Source organism: Chelonia mydas, chromosome 6 (assembly GCF_015237465.2).
Source record: "Chelonia mydas isolate rCheMyd1 chromosome 6, rCheMyd1.pri.v2, whole genome shotgun sequence".
In the NCBI taxonomy this organism is placed as follows: Eukaryota; Metazoa; Chordata; order Testudines; family Cheloniidae; genus Chelonia; species Chelonia mydas.
Window position 1 is genome coordinate 77,514,528 of NC_051246.2, and position 17,532 is coordinate 77,532,059.

The window sequence follows — 17,532 nt, forward strand, 5'->3', positions numbered from 1 at the left end:
CCAGTTTTTAATCTGTTTAATTATGCCATGTTTATTTTGCATCATTTTATTTTTTAAATCAAAATATCATGCAATACCAAATCAAATGCCTTGCAGAAGTCTATTACATCAACACTGTTATCTTTATCAATCCTGTAATCTCATAAAAAACTATATGAAGATAATTTTACAGGATCTATTTTCCATAAACCCAAGGGATTAATTGTATTATCTTCTTTTAATTCTTTATTAATTGATTCTTCTGACAGCTGTTCCAGTATTTTTCCTGGGATCAGTGTTAAGTTGACAGGCCTATAATTATTCAGGTAATCTCAATTACCCTTTTTAAACATTGACACATCATTAGCTTTCTTCCAGTCTTCTGGAATTTCCTGAGTGTACCAATAGTTATTGAAAATCAGCATTAATGGTTCAGCAAATTCCTCACACAGCTCTTTAAAAACTACTGGATACAAGTTATTCAGACTTGCTGATTTAAAAAAATGTCTGATTTATTAGGTGCTATTTAACATCCTCCTGAGTTACTGTTGGAATGGAAAGTGTTTCATCATCATCATATGATATGACTACATCATCTGAAATACAGAACATAAATATTATTGATCACTTCTTTTTCTGTATTATTATTGACAATTCTGCTATTTCCAAAAGTCTCGGGATCCACCTATATGAGATACTGCCTCTCTCCCTGGATGATACTGCTGCAACTAAAATCAGCACAGTGCTCAAGCTGGAGCCCCTCAATTTAAAAAGGGTCTGCCAATTGGATATTTTCCATGCTGAACGCTTGTCTTTAAACTTATTTCCCCATTGTTTCAAAATAGGCCAAATCTTTTGATTCATAGATTCCAAGGTCAGAAAGGACCATAGAGAACATCTAGTCTGACCTCCTTTTCACAAAGGCCATAGAACTTCCCCAGAAATATTCCATTTAGAAAAAAAATCCAATCAGGATTTAAAAATTACCATCAATAGAGAATCCACCACCACCCTTAGTAAATTGTTCCAATGATTAATTTCCCTGATTGTAAAAAATGTATGCCTTACTTCCAGGCAGAAATTGTCTTTGATCTTTCAGATTAGCCCTTCCTTTCTCCCAGGCTTTGCGGAATGGAGAATATAGTGAAGGATAGAATTTGCTGGGAAATAGGAGTGTTTCTTTTAGTTCCTCCCCTCACCTCTCGCCATGGGGGGGGAATCAAGCTATACAGGTGAATTTATTATTAAGGATGTTACTTCAATATTTCTCAGACATTCTCTCCCAAAGCCTAGGATAGGTGCTTTTTATTATTTTGTTTCAATCAGAACAAATTAGGCTGTAATATATATATAAATAAATAAATAAATAAATAGCAAACAGAGGAAAAGTTTCCAATGATATACAGTCAAAACTTCAACCCTGTCCTTTGAAGCATAATGCAAAAGCAAGTGGGTAGTAGGAGGAAAACACAAATAATCCAAGCACAGTAAAAGCCATTGAAATCCGATAAAGTAACTTTTAAAAATTAAGAGGCCTGTGCTCAATGTAGACTACACAGGGATCTGTCTCTGTCTCTCTTATTCGAGGCTGAATATAATCTACCCCATGTCTCTTCTTGGTTTTATTTATCCTTTATCAGTCCTGGAGAAGCAAAATCTTCAAAAGGAACAGCAATAATGTCCTAAATATATTCAAAAATTACAGCGTTGCCTGCAGGCCAGCAACATGGAACAGATAAAACAATTCACCACAGTCTGCTCCAATATACATAAAAAAGGAACTACAGACATATTTTTGTTTCATCTGCAAAAGCCTGTGTTGTTTAGGGGAAGTTGTGGTCTAGTGCACGGAACACAAGACTAAAAGTCAGCAGTTCTGACTTCTATTCCCAACTTTGCTACTCTAGTGTTGTTTGATCTTTGACCAGTTATTTAAAATCTGTGCCTCAGTTCCCTCATCTATAAAATGGGGATGATAATGCTTACCACCCTTTACAAGGTGCTTCAGAGATTGAAGGATAAAAAGTGGTACATAATTGCAAAGTATTTTTCTCAACCTCTGTGGTTCCAATACAGGGAAGAAGCAAAGGAAAATGAACAAGCAAAGTCTAGATGTAATTTTGTGCACTTAGCTTGAGTGACAGTTGCAAGTATTGTTGACTGAGGCCATGTCTACACTACCACTTGTTAGCAAAATTTATATTGCTCAGGGATGTGAAAAAAGCACATCCCTGAGAGACAAAAGTTTCACTGGCATAAGTGGCAGTATGCACAGTGCTATGTCGGCGGGAGAGCTTCTCCCTCCGACATAGCTACCACTGCTTGTTGGAGGTGGCTGAATTATGTCGACGGGAGGGCTTTCTACACAAGAGATCTGCAGCTGCATCGGTACAGCTGTAGACATAGCCTTAGAAAAGGTCATGTGTATTATCACCGAGAAGACGAGAGAAATTGCCAAAGCAAACGTACGACAGTCCACAGGGATCATCCAGTTACTTCCACAGAGCATGTCTGTTTACTACCAAGGTGATAGTAATCAGCAATGGAGAGTCTTGCATAAATTTTCCTCTTCTGGATCCACAGCAGATATTGTTCTTGCCTCTCTTCAGTTATAGGATGACATGATGATGGGAGTAGTAATAACATTTTGTTCTAAAAGAGCCCTTTTTCATCCATAGATTTCAAAGTGCTGTACAAAAGTGGATGAGCATTATTGTTGCCATTTTACAATGGGTAACTGAGGTGGAGAGCTCAATTGTACCTTGAGAGCAGAGTACTATGTTGGGGTTAGTGCAGAACCACATTGTATTAATGCAGCACCAGGAAGTATTCTGCTTCAGGGAAGCTGAATGCCTCCCAGTGTGCAGGGGAAGCATATCCACTGGTATATTGTTCAGGGTGGGGCACACTGTAACCAACCCCATGACAATATGCCATTGCAAGAGTTGTAGTATGCCAACTCCTATGTGTCTGGTAGTGTTCTGGTGTACCATACATTCAGAGGTAAGTGCTGTAGGCACCCAAGCTCTAGGCTCTTCAGGGTTTAGCCCTCAGTTGGTTCCCAAGGCTCATACACTTAAGAAGAAAGAGGACTTTATTATCACAACTGCCTGAAATGGCACAAACACCCAATGGACAACTTCTAGAACACTGATAAACTAAGACAGATAAACACAGCACATAGCAGTTCCCAGTCTAGGGTTGCCACCTGGCTGATTTATAACTGGCCTGGCTGGGTTTTTTTACTGCCTTGACGTCCAAAAGATGCAATGTCCGGGGGGGTGGGGGGGCAGTTTGGCCTCTCCCTGCTCCTCCATCCTGAGGTGAAGGGGGAGGAAATGCTCAGCAAAGACTTCCCATGGGCCTATCGCTTTAAGAGCCAGGTCTCCCTTGGAGGGTTCAGCTGCCTTCCCCTCCTTCGCAGCATGCTCCAAGGTCATCTGGATCCTCTAGCTGCTGTCTTGTCAAGAGGAAGAGGGCAGGCGGGTTCGTTGCTGTGGGTCTACCTTCCTCACTGGCTGATTGTGGATTTGACAGTGATCTGGTGCCTCCTTCCTCTCCGGCCAGACAGGGCCTGGAGTGCAGCTAGTGGCAGGGAAGGTAAGATGCAAAGAGGCCTTGAACTGCCCTCAGTCCTGTACTTGCAAGCTGCACCACTACTTGCATGAGGGGGCGTGTGGGTGGAGAATCAGACTGCTGGTGGTTGTTTGGTGCTTAGGATTGCTAATTTTCATTGGATGTATTCCTGGAGGTTTCGTCACATGACATAATCTTTCATTAAAGGTTAATCTTCAATTCATGGAGACTCCAGAACAATCCTGGAGGGTTGGCAACCGTATGGCTGAGAGAGGAAGAGACAGGTTAGGCTGGTGTGTGTGGGAGGGGGGCAGTGGCTGTTTTTTCTACACCTTGGAGGTGGCAACCCTATGCAGCCCCCAAAGGCCAGACCAGTAGAACGCTAATAAGATAACAGTGTGACTGTACTGCCTCCACACTGTCATCCTGCCTGCAGGTCACAGCTGTGTATCCTCTGTTGCAGATAGTGTTAGACTCCTGCCAACAACAAGGTGTATCTCTGTTCAGCTTTGAGACCCTCCAGCCCCAGCTCCCAGACTGCCTGGTCTTCAGCCTTCCCTTAGCAGCCACCTCCCAAGTGGCTGCCCCCAGCTCAGTCACCAGCTCTGAGTCATGTCCCTTCTGATCTCTGGATATTACTTCTCTTTCCTGTGCTGAAGGGATTGTGGAGGCCTCTCCGGGAGGGTAACAATGCCCAGTAAAGAGCCAGCATGTGCATTACAATGATGTCCCTGTGCAGTCTTCTTTGTTGGTCAGGCCAGAAGAGAGTAGAGCTGTGTCCCCAAATCCTCTGGGGAACTGCGTGTCCACAGGGGAGTACAGAGAGAGAAATCCCTGCATTTAGCTAACACAGGGATTTCAGTTGTACATATTATACCTTATATGGGCTGCTCAAAGTGCTGGGGAAAGGCTCTCTGTACCTTCCCCCATTGTGAAAAGACAAGTCACTTAAGGCCACATTGTCCTTGGTCCTAGGTCACTTCATGAGTCAGAGGCAGAACTGCTAACATCCAGCCTTTTTTCACTCTGCTAGATTGCACAGGGTGAATGAACCTTTCTGTGACTTGTCACAATATGTCGTTAACATCTGACATCACAAAATCATGACACACACACAAAATGCTGAGCCGTGGAGACTCCTTTTGAATATTAGGTCCAGCTCTGTGGCTCTGTCTTTACTTTGCCTTCAGTTTAGTGTAATATATTTATTATTTCTCTGGAGTAGGGGGTTAACAGTGAGGTGACAACATTTGCAGATGAAACAAAGTTATTGAGGTTAGTCAAGACCAGAAAAGACTGAGGATCTCCACAGGGAAATAAACAAAGGGAGGTGAATGGACATCATGATGGCAAATTAAATTGGGTGTTGACAAATGGAAGGTAATGCACATTGGAAGGAGTAATTTGAACTACTTCTACACATTGATAAGTTCTAAATTAATTGTTACCACTCAGGAAAAATAAAAAGCAAAGAAATTGTTCGGATATATAAAGAAAGTGAAAAAACAATACTGAAAATATAATGCCATTATATAAATCAATATAATGCCTTTATCTTGGATACTATGTTCAGTTCTAGTCACCCCATTACAAAAAAACTATAGCAGGAATAAAAGGGATCCAACAATAGTCCCCTCGATTAGAAGCATGAACAGATTCCTCTTTGAGGAGAACTACTGTTTAATTTAGAGAGGAGATAAATAAAAGGGAGCACAATAGAGGTATATAAAATAATGAAGGTCAGTCTTGCCCCCCGTTTACCCATTGTCAAGGTTCCTCCCCCACTCCGAACTCTAGGGTACAGATGTGGGGACCTGCATGAAAACCTCCTAAGCTTACTTTTACCAGCTTAGGTTAAAACTTCCCCAAGGTACAAATTAATTTTATCCTTTGTCCTTGGAATATCCACTGCCACCACCTAACTCTGACTGGGTTTACTGGGAAACGCAGTTTGGACACGTCTTTCCCCCCAAAATCCTCCCAACCCTTGCATCCCACTTCCTGGGAAAGGTTTGGTAAAAATCCTCACTAATTTGCATAGGTGACACAGACCCAAACCCTTGGATCTGAGAACAATGAAAAAGCATTCAGTTTTCTTACAAGAAGACTTTTAATAGAAATAGAAGTAGATAGAAGTAAAGGAATCACCCCTGTAAAATCAGGATGGTAGATACCTTACAGGGTAATTAGATTCAAAACACAGAGAATCCCTCTAGGCAAAACCTTAAGTTACAAAAAAGACACACAGACAGAAATAGTCATTCTATTCAGCACAATTCTTTTCTCAGCCATTTAAAGAAATCATAATCTAACGCATACCTAGCTAGATTACTTACTAAAGTTCTAAGACTCCATTCCTGGTCTATCCCCAGCAAAAGCAGCATATAGACAGACACACAGACCCTTTGTTTCTCTCCCTCCTCCCAGCTTTTGAAAGTATCTTGTCTCCTCATTGGTCATTTTGGTCAGGTGCCAGCGAGGTTACCTTTAGCTTCTTAACCCTTTACAGGTGAGAGGAGTTTTCCTCTGGCCAGGAGGGATTTTAAAGGGGTTTACCCTTCCCTTTATATTTATGACACCCATTCTTATAGTACAAAAACAAAGAGCCATGCACTGCAATTAAAAGGCAACAGTATAAAATTAATAAAAGGAAAGAGTGGGCCAGATTCTTTTGGGAGCAATTAGGGAATGTGTTATGACATTCTGATGCTGTGCCTCGCCCCCATCTTCTCTGCATTTTAGAGCAACCCAGTGGCTGTTCTGACATACGCTAGCTGCCATTTTTCTCAGGGGACCATCTGCCAGCTAAGGCTAACCAGAGCAGAGTGTCCTCCACTGCTCCTCCTCCCCACTCACAACATATCCATCCCTGCTCCTGACATGCCCTCTGTGCTTGGAGCTGGTGGGAAGGTGGTATAGGACTCAGCTATGCCAGCTCTACACCCACTGAGAATGCCCAGCTAGGGAGTTACAGCAATTCTCTGATCCCTTTGCAGTGCCTGAGAGGCACAAAGGCAGCGATGCAATTATTGTTTTATATAACATATAACCCAAGGAACTAAATACCTCAAGATATCAATGAGACCAACAGCTTTGGTTGGATTAACAAAGATTTGACCAGTACATTAGCAGAATTACAGAGGGACTCTGTGATGCTAGATTGCTGTGATCGCTTTCAGCTGGGGTGTAAAACCAAGGTGGTATTAATATTCATTAAAAATCTCATGGCAATTTTCACACAGGCACGGTATGGATAATCACATCAACAGTTACATAAATTAGGATAAACATTGCTAGGAGATATGAATCCTCATGCTTCAAGGCATAAGCCACCCACGAGCTGCCTGAGTTTAGGAAGAACCCTCTCCATTACATAATTTTTCAGTATGGGGGTTTCTTTCACCTTCCTCTGAAGCATCTGGTACTTGTCACCCTTAGAAATGGATCCTATAGACTAGATGGATAGCTAATCTGAACCAGTATGGCAATTCCTATGTAATCTAATCCTTTTTGATAATCATGTCACAATTTCCACTGGTGTAACTGTTGAGTTCCTAAGGTTATTTAAAAATGTATGCCATATTTTTCCATAAAAGTCCATTTTTTAGCTCTTTGATGTACGACGATATTGTGAAGGAAATGTGTATAGATGTGTGCAAATGAGTGGGGTTGCTTTAAGTTTATAGAGATAGCTGTTCATGAAATAGCAATGCATCACTAGCAGAGAAAGTGGGAGGACTATTACATAAGTTAGAGCTATCCAGGGATATCTTTAACTCACTCAAGTGATTTGTGCATTTCTCCCTTCTTTGAAGAAAAGGGAGAACAGGTGTGACTAGTTCTTTTGGGCCAAATTATACATCCTCCCTACAGCATTGAGTCAGTGTTCTCATCCCTGATTAATCCCAGAGATATAGCACAAAAATGCTACCAAAATGCTTGTTAATAATTTGAGAGAATTTAAGCAAGAGACCTGCATTACAGGACTGTCACTTATCTGAAGGGAAATTAGAGTCATTTTATGTTTACATAATGTCTTTAATCTCAAAGCACTTTTCATACTATACATGGGAACCTCTCTACCTGCCACTCCAAGTAGCAGCTTCTGGGATAGAGGTGGCTATTGTTCAAGGCAAGGCATGGGAGCACATACTTTTATATAAGCATGTGCTTAAATCCCATTAAAATCATTGGGAATTAAAGCACATGCTTAAAATCTAATTAAGCATGTGCTTAAGTGTTTTATTGCATAAAAAAGGATTGTTCACTTGCTTAGAGTTAAGCACGCTTAAGTGTTTTGCTGAAGCAGGGCCTTATAAGGTACAGCAACTTTACAAAACTTTTAATACAGGATGCTAGAAATATCGTATCCTATTAAAACTTAAATGACTTTAAATAAAAATTAAACTCACCACAGGTAGGCGTTACGTGCGTGTTACTGAGGAACAGTATTTAATGAAGCAAGTACTTTTTAAAATCTCAGATTAATCCGAAGCTCCCCAAAAACTGGACTTTGCAAAAAACTCTCCAAACAGTTCCATCCATGGCCGGGAGTTCCAAATGTATCCGCTCATTGTCTTTCTCTGGTGCTCGGATTGCAACGGTCACCGAGTCACACAGCTTGCTTTAGGCTCACAGCCAATTTGATTACAACAACAACTTGTGAAACATAAACCGGTAGTCTTTAGATCCACATCAAGCACTTCGCTAGGGAGTTGAACTTTGCTGAACAAGCCCCAGCATGGCCACCTAGTAAATCTGGACTCATCCAGTAGGCTTACACCAGGCTCACAGATTTAACATACAAGAAAATTGGGAATTCATTGTGAAATTGCCTTCCCCAGTCCATTAAGAACTGTCACAAAGTAATGGGATCCTGAAGTAGTCTGTAATTATAGCAGTATATGTTAGTGCTCTTATGGCAGAAGTTCTAACTGGTATAAACATCACAGCAAATGCATCAGGTCTTTTTGATGTATTTTCAAGTAACCTGTTTGTGAATGAAATTACTATCTACCAGCTTTTCAGCAATATCTGCCTTCTTCAGGGCTTACACCATCAAATGTGTTCACTTCTTTATACAATGGCACCTCAAGAGATCTCCTTTATCCAGGGGATAGTAAAGATATCAGTTAGGAAAAGAATGACCATGTAATCTGTTTCCTGGACTACGGTAGGATCTATTATCAGTGTTTATACGGTAAACCCTTTTGTCAGCATTTTTCAACTTGATTGTAAAAGTTCGCTCCATGCTTCCCAAAACATACCAAGGCTCACACAAGACAAGAACAACTTAATCTTTTTTTTAAAAAAGTTCAGTTCACATTGCTTCAATCTGCTTACTTTAGTTACATGAATTCCAAAGGGGGCATTGAGGGTTGCAGTTTTAAAAACATTTTGCACCGCAGTAGCGGACAACTAAATTGTTTGTCAGTTACGTTGGAAGTCTCTTACAAAGTAAGACAGCACAAGACTAATTTGGCCCACAGCTGCAGAGGGAAATAAATGAGCATAAGGGCTCCCCCAACTCTCATACATGGCTTACTCAGACTGCTACTCTGAACACAGGGGGTGAAGAGCAGATGCCCTGGGGCCACTACTCCCAACCTTATGCAGGTGGGAAAATGGGTGAAGAGTGGGTAGCACTTTGGCTCTACCTCCCATCCTCTTCCTGGCTGCGGCTGGCCAATACTGCTAAACCAGCATGGGGGAGAAGTAATGTGCTTCTATTAAAGAGTTGGTGAAAATTGGAAAAGGAATTGTGATTCTCTGAGTTCCTTCCTTAAGGCAGTGCAGCTGTACATTGCCACTTACACAGGGCTAGACATAAAGGCTCAGGGCATATCTTCACTACCGGGGACATTGACGCTGCTGCAATTGATACAGCAGGTGTTGATTTAGCAGGTCTAGTAAAGACTTGCTAAATCGATGGCAGAGCACTCTCCGCTCGACTCCGGTACTCCACCTCTCCAAGAAGAGTAAGGTAAGTTGATGGGAGAGCTTCTCCCATCGATACAGTGCAGCAAAGCGAAGATATCACAGTAAGTCAACCTAAGTGACGTCAGTCCCAGCTACATGATTCATGTAGCTGGAGTAGCGCAACTTAGGTAGACTTACCCTGGTAGCGAAGATAACCCCTTAGTCTTACCCATATTTGGTTCTTTCACATCTCTTTGCTCTCTGGATCAATTTATTGTATCTTGTCCATAAACTTCTCAATAAAATTACATGACAAGCAAATAAGTGTTGCAAGTTGGTATGTGGCCCAGAATCCTTGTGTATAATTTTTAAAATGTAAAAATCTCAAGATACTCAGAATTTTTGTAGAGGTGAGAGGAAGAGGGATTGGGTGGCTCATGTTTGGCAATCAGAAATCAGAAACTTTCAGTTCTAGGATTTGAATCCAGATTGCTAACACTTGCAGGCAATTCACTGGCCAATGTGAAATGAGTTTGATGGTCTCTGTCCAATTCTTGGTGGACATTAGTCCTGTAGATTAAGACCAAGGAAGTGAGGTTTAGATTTAGGTATAAACTAGTGTTTAGGATTCACACTGGAGACCACATTAGGTTTTGAGTTCAGATTAGGTGGAACTAAAATAATCTATAACTCAAAGTAGACAATAAGCCCTTCCCATTATGGATACAACTCCTGAATCAAAACTGTAGGGAGGTTAGGGATTCAGATACAGGGATTCAAATCCATATCCCTTTAAATCTGAAGATAGTAGTTTTCAAGCTGCTGCCTTTGGTTCATATCTAGTCTCCACTTCACAAAGCCACCATCGCAACTATCACTAATTGGCACATTTCTTGACAGTCTCAGCAGACAAGCTAGATTGTGAATGCTAAACTAACCCCTACTAGCTGTGTCCTCCCATTATTTATATAATACACTCTTCAGGGCAGGGATCATCTACTACTTTGTGGTTGTTCAGTGCCTAGCACAATGGGATCCCATTCTTGGTTGTCTTTTGGCACTACCATAATAAACATGATTAACAATAATAAGTTAGGGTTAACATGCGTTTTTGGGGAGGTGTGGGAAAACTGCTTTGCCGTCAATGAATCTGTAGTAATAACTTATGTATTTCTTATCCTCCTCACCCTTTAAAAAACAAAAACAAAAATTCATTAGAGACAAAGAAAATGAATTTAATTGCACTAAGAACAATGATAAAGTAATGTAAATGGTCCGATTGAATTCACAAAAGTGAAAAATTCAGATTCAGGTCTTTCACGCTATTCTTAAATCACACCATCATATGATGTATAAGTCTTTGGCTACATCTATACTATGAGGTAGGACAGTGATTCCCAGCTCGCGTAGACTTACTCACTCTAGCTCTCATCTGAGGTAGCTCATGAAAAATAGTAGTGTAGCCACGGCAACATGGATAACAGCAGCCGTGCCACGGGCTAGCAGCTCTGAGTTTGTACCCATAGGGTTCATGCAGGTTTGTACTCAGGGCAGTTAGCAGGTGGCATAGCTGCCTGTGCTACTGTGGTGATGCTACTATTTTTAGCATGTGAGCTCAGATGAGAGCTAGCGTTTACACGAGCTGAGAGTCACACTCCTCGCTCATAGTGTAGACTTAGCTTTAGATCTCTGCATTATCTTCGGAAAGCAAGGGAATTTAAATTATCTTGAGTTTATGGGTTTAACAAAAATGCTTTAACGTCGCTGAACTGTTCAGGTGCAAGTTGTCTTTGTGGGGGAGGGAGAGAGAGAGAATTTCTTCTCTTCTGCTAAATCTAACTTACACTATGGCAATTCACCCAAACAGCCTATTTTCATTTAGGAAACGTGTGGCAGTCAAGAAGCATACTGCTCCTCTTGTGATCTGGGATACTACAGAGTATTTCCAGTTATTCATTATAAATAGGAAATTTGTACAAGTGCAACGTAGAACACGTGGTTGGAAATGTGCTCTGTGTTTTTGGTGGAATTCTTCCATTACTAAGTCACTCCTCTCTTAAATGTCTGCAAAGTGCCATTGTTTTTTATACTGTGCATCTCACCCCCACCCCCCACCTGTTATTTCTAAAACCTAAAGCATTTATATCAATAGACCTTGACAGTTATAGCTAATGTGAAAATATTATACATTTCCAAAATTAGAATACATATTAGGTTATGCTGTTATTAATTATAATTATATTATAGTCAAACCTATAGGCCTCAATTAGATCTGGCCCCACCACTGTACATATACATGGGAAGCAATAGTCCCTAACCTGAAGAAGGTACAGTCAAAATAGACAAGACAGAAAAGGGTGGGAGAAAGTATGGTTACTGATGGGGAAACGAGGCACAGCGAAATTAAGTGACTTGCCCAAGGTCATCGAGAGAGTTTGTGGCAGAGACAGGAATTGAACCCAGATCCTGTAACTTGTATTTGCCTTGATTAACTACAACACAAGGAACACCTAAAGCAGCACGAGATAGTACTGCATAAGCATTGGACAAGTATTTTGGAAAATTAAAGTGGTTTAACAAAAATTAGTGCCTGATCATGCTGTCATTGAAGCAAACAGCAAAGTTCTCATGGAAGTAGGACAGCCCCTGCCCTTCTTTTGCATGTAGGTCGTATAGATTACCATCTGATACTGAAAAACAGAGGTGTTTATTAGTGAAAAAGTGCCAATCTTTGTCGACAGTAAAGATAAAGAAACAAGCTGTAAAAGGATACTTTTGAACAGACCTCCACAATCGTGGAATCTACCTCAGAGATAAAGAAAAGGAAGAGAAAGAGAAAAGCTTTGAAATACTTAACCATAGCAATTGCATCACTCTTCAAGATCATTTTGTTGAGACACATTTACTACATGGAGGGGGACATGTCAAGCAATGAGCTATTAAAGACCCTGTTCTGAGGGGACCTGCATGCAGGCTTAGACTAAAAAGGTTCGACTCCAAATGGATTAATCCATTCCTTGGGTCACTGGGAAGTCTCTGAAACAATCAGGCACATCGTCTACCAATCTGTTTCCATACTGAGTATCACAATTTGATTGAAATGGTGAGCGGAAAGCAGAAAAATGAAATAAGTGGGGAGAACCACAAACCTAATCGTTGAACTCAAAGCTTTAAAATCATTTTTAAGTGGGAACTAAAAGGCATGTAGATAAGAAATACAAGGCATACACCAAGGATCAGTCCCAGTAGCCAATTAGTGACTTCCATAGGAATCTTTAGTCAGTTCAGCATTTAATTTTATGTATCTCCTAAGTATCCAAAGGGTTGATAGGAATGATGTCTTGTTTCTTTATCCATTTGACAAAAGATAAAAGAAATTTGCTCTTATATGAGACCCTCACTCCATGCAAAGGTACACAGGGCCACCCACTGCAAAGTATATTTATAGGGTGTTATGGGGACTCCTATATCTCCACTTTCTTTTTCAATGGAAGACTCAAGGTATCTTCTACTTGCCTACATTTTACCATAAACTTCTACCATTTTTTAATGGATTGCACTGTATGCCACAGTACTGAACTAATGTCTCATATTCTTTGGGAGCCTTTGAAATGAGAGTATAAATGTAGTAATAGTAGTAGTAGCAGCAGTAATCAGAGTGTAACATGGGTGTCCTCCTCTAGAAGATCACCATTTACAGTGAATGGGAGGGTTGACCTATTTGTATTCAAGAGGTCATGTTTTAATTTTTGACAATATGAGTCAGGTTTGGGCATCAAGATTAATGCTGTCACTTTAACGAAATAGCGAGTTGTTTTGACTTGCTTCTCTTGACTTGCTCCAAGCTACCCAACAGCATGCTGTAGAAAAAGGTTCACCTAAATCCTTCATGCCTAAATGCAGAATTATGGAGTCCATTAAGAAGTTTAAATGACCTGTTTGGAAAGGCAGAAATCCAGTAAAGCTTCTAATTTTTCCATGATGACTGATGGATTTGGAGCACTCTTAAGGGGTGGCTGCATAATATTAAGTGTTTAGCTTGTGCCAACCTTGCCACCTTACGTGAACCCTGTAATTACCTTTATTCACACACCATCTTCAAAAACCATCTGAGCAGCGCACTTACAACTATAGTAGTTTTCAAAGATTTCAGGCTTCAAAACAGGAAAGAAGGAATTTGTCTCCAGGAGTGGGGAGGAATCAAGCAAAACATGTTCATCTCACTTATTCATCTGTTTTATGTCACTTGATGTACTGAAGCTGGCAAAGAAGAATCAGGCTGTGGGGTGTTTTATTATGAGGTGATGCTAGGGAATCAAGGACACTCTTCAAAAAGGTCTGAAAACATCCAATAACGGAATAGAAGTGGGACAAAAACATGGTGGGTGAAGTACGAAAAGCTGTTATCTTGATTTGGTGATAAAGCTTTTATTTAATACTTGTGTGCTTCCAAAGATTGGATGTGGCATCTCGTGTTTTGCTGTGTAGGGCTCAGACACAGTGTCTAACAATATACTCTTGCAGTTTTTCAATAAGTCTGTGGTTTATGTGGTCTACATTGACAGCATCAACTAAGGGAGTTACAGTCAGTGATTGTGCATGTCATAGAAACATACAATTCCTTTTTGTGTTTTCAAGCGCTGTGTCATATCCTCCAAAATCCTATCCTTCACCTTAATACTTAAAGTTAACAAATGCTGCTCATATCATTACCAAATATACATATTGTTGCTGTGCTTTTTAGGTTTCATATTCAGAGAGTATATTCTGTTTTTATAAGACCTGTAAAGAATTTTGGGCCAGATTTACACCTGGTTTAAGTGGAAACAACTTCATTGATTTCAGTAGAAGCACATTGGCATTCACCAGGCCTGAATTTATATCAGATGTAAAGAAAGCATCTTCCTGTAGATTAAAGCAAATAGTCTTCACAACATTCCCTCATCTTAGCAGTGCAAAGGGCATTTCCAGGGGAAAAGGACTGGGGCTTCTATGTAGCCAGACCCTCTCCAGATGCTGGAACACCTCATTGGGCCCAGATACAGCTGGATATAAGTTTGAGTAGCTTGGAACCTGTTCTGATTTACACTAGGATTCTGCTCCAGGATTGGGGGATTGTAAAATTAGCGTACAGCCAGCTTTACCTGTCCCCAGCCAGTGTTGTGCCGAGTTCTGCTTGGATGGAGGACAAGATCTGGCTTTTAATCTTAATCTTTATTTTCAAGACTGTTTTTCTACTCCCCTTATACTAGCAATAGTGTTTTGCTATTAGTAATATATTCACAATCAACATCTTTCAGGGCTGGTGAGCACCTGGGATTTGCTTTGGTAATATCCCAAGCTGGCAGCCACTTACTGCCTCATATTTTACTCATGACCACACTTATTACTTAAATAAATGTCAGTTAATGTATTGTGATAATAGACATTGAGTGAACACATACTAAGATCTCTGGCCCCATCATTCTTAACCCTCTGGGCATAGATCTCCTGAGGTTCACCTGCCTCAGTGTAGTCGCCATCACCTCACTTTCACATCCCACATAGAAGGTTTTCTATCAGACTTGTCATCTGCATGTGGGGAAGGGAGCATAAGGTGAAGTTCAATGGGAGATGTACATTGTATCACCCCAAATTCCACAGGGAATCTTGAAACAAGATGGTAACAGCAAGAGGCAAATCAGTTCATAATTCCTTCTGTGAGAAAAACTACTGCAGATGACAAAGGACAGATCTGTCAGAATTGCTGCAGTAAAATTACATATGTTTGTGACCAAAATGTTCTCATGGGAGCTGCAGAAATGTTAGTATATGCTACTCTCAAATTGCTTACAGAATTGCTGGAATAGTCACATTGTTATTTTTAAATACTGTTCTGAGGAAGTTCCCTTTCCTTTCTGTGCCATGTGGGCATAAATGTTTTAACCCTCCACATCACAAAACCTGTGCTCTTTGCATGAATTCTGGGTAAATCATGCAGTGGTTCCTGTCACCATCTTCGTGACTGAAGTGGTGCTAACATCTCAATTCTCTTTTGATAATCATCAGCCGGAAGGAACATTATTTGGTATCAAGCTGAAAGCCTAAGAGTCGATATCTGTCAGCTAGCCTGAGGGAAAAACAGCTCTGAGCCAAGGTGTTGTTATTCTACGTATAATACTATGGCTTTTTAAAATGGGCACAATGAAAGGGTAAATGAGTAATTTTTCCTACTGTGATTTTTCACTTAAATGGCAGTTCTCAAACTCTGCATAGGAACTCTCCAAAATGTGATCAGCTTTTCAAATGGAACCCATTTATTGGTTATCCAGTCTGCAGAAAATGTACCAGAGAGAGAGACAAGCAAACAAGACATGCACCCTCCTATCCACGTCTGTGCCCACTTAAGAGCTGCTTTCCCAGATTTAAACATTCTCCACAAACTTCCTCTGCCCTCTCTCTGCTTTCACATTCTGTTCTGCTGCTCATTCATTCTACTTCTCCAGTCTAGGCTCTCTCTCTCTCATATTGCCACACTCCTGTTCTTTTGGGAGTCACTCTTCCATTTGTGCTGCCTTATCTCTAAATCTCATCTCTCTTCTCTTGGAACAATTGACTCACTTTAACACTGTAAATCTTGCCTGAAAACTAGAACCTAGTCAAAAACTGGAAAAATATGTCCATAAAAATGTTACAGGATTTATTTCCCATTTCTTGTCAAAATTTTGACCTTTTCTCAACAACTCTGCTGAAAACCTTTAATTCCACTTGACAGAGAGGCTAAAGTATATGAAGGATGCTATGTAAAACCATCACATATTTGCCGCAAAACATATGAACAAATGAGTCCGTAATGGTCTTGAAGAGGGATTATTTGTTCAAATGGAACCCAAATATGCAGCCCTTATTCATATAGGAGAGCATGTATACTAGTTGTCCCACTGACTTCAGTGGGATTACTTGCATGAGTAAGCCTTCTCCAATGTGATTGAGTGCTGCACAATTGCACAGAGGATATTCCCACAAAGCATCTATTTTTTTATACTATACCCATCATGTTATCCAAATATAGCCATCAAATTTTTGAGACACGACACAACTCTACCCAGTATATACTGTATGGCTTACTGGAAAAGGTTTACAGCTTGAGCTCCCTGAGTCTCCCTTCATCAACTCCTTAGGACAGGAACCACATTTTTGTTTTTGTTCTGCGTTTGTACAACGCCTAGCACATGGGGTCCTGGTCCATGACTAGGGCACCTAGGAGCTACCGTTGTGCAAATAAACATTACTAATAAACTCAAGTGAGAAAACAGTATGGGAACCACATTTGCCAATTTCTGGACACCACTAGAAGGTGTATAACATCTATACAGGCATTCCTTTATTTATAATCCCTGTATTATTTTGACAGAAAAATGCCAAAAATCCAAAAGGCTACTAAAAAACAACCACCACCAAGTTGCAGAGAACAAAATGCCCGTGGATACCAGTGCTCTGTTCCGTGAGGAACTGCTAGCAGTAAAATACACTGATAAAAAGTAACAATGTGTCCTCACTCTTCCTTCTCCTTGATGAGCACCCACTTGTAGATTCCATCTGAGATTAGAAAACACAAAAACAAACCTACATCTGCAACTAATTATGTCAAAGACATGGGAGGGGTGAATAGAACAGATCAAATGCTGAAACCATATGATGCCACAAGGAAAAGCATGGCTTGGTTTTAAAAAAAATGTAGGCCATATGGTCTAATTAGTAATGTACAATGCCTTTGTTGTCTACCAAATATAGAAAGCTGTAACTGGAAATATGTTGTCCTTTCTGGACTTTCAGATGTGTGTGCTCTCCAGCTTCCTATTCCTGCTAGATGTTGCAAGGGTGGTAACTATAGCACGTCCCACTGACTACCATTTCATTACAACACTTCCCCCTTATTCAAGGAATGACTGAAATTGATGCTTGACTTTTCCCCAAATTCAGATTCTTTTGAGAGAAGTAGAAAGAGAGACACAAGATACAATTACCCATGATACCGCAATGAGCCAGGTGTCCACCTAGAGGACTGCTTTAAACAAT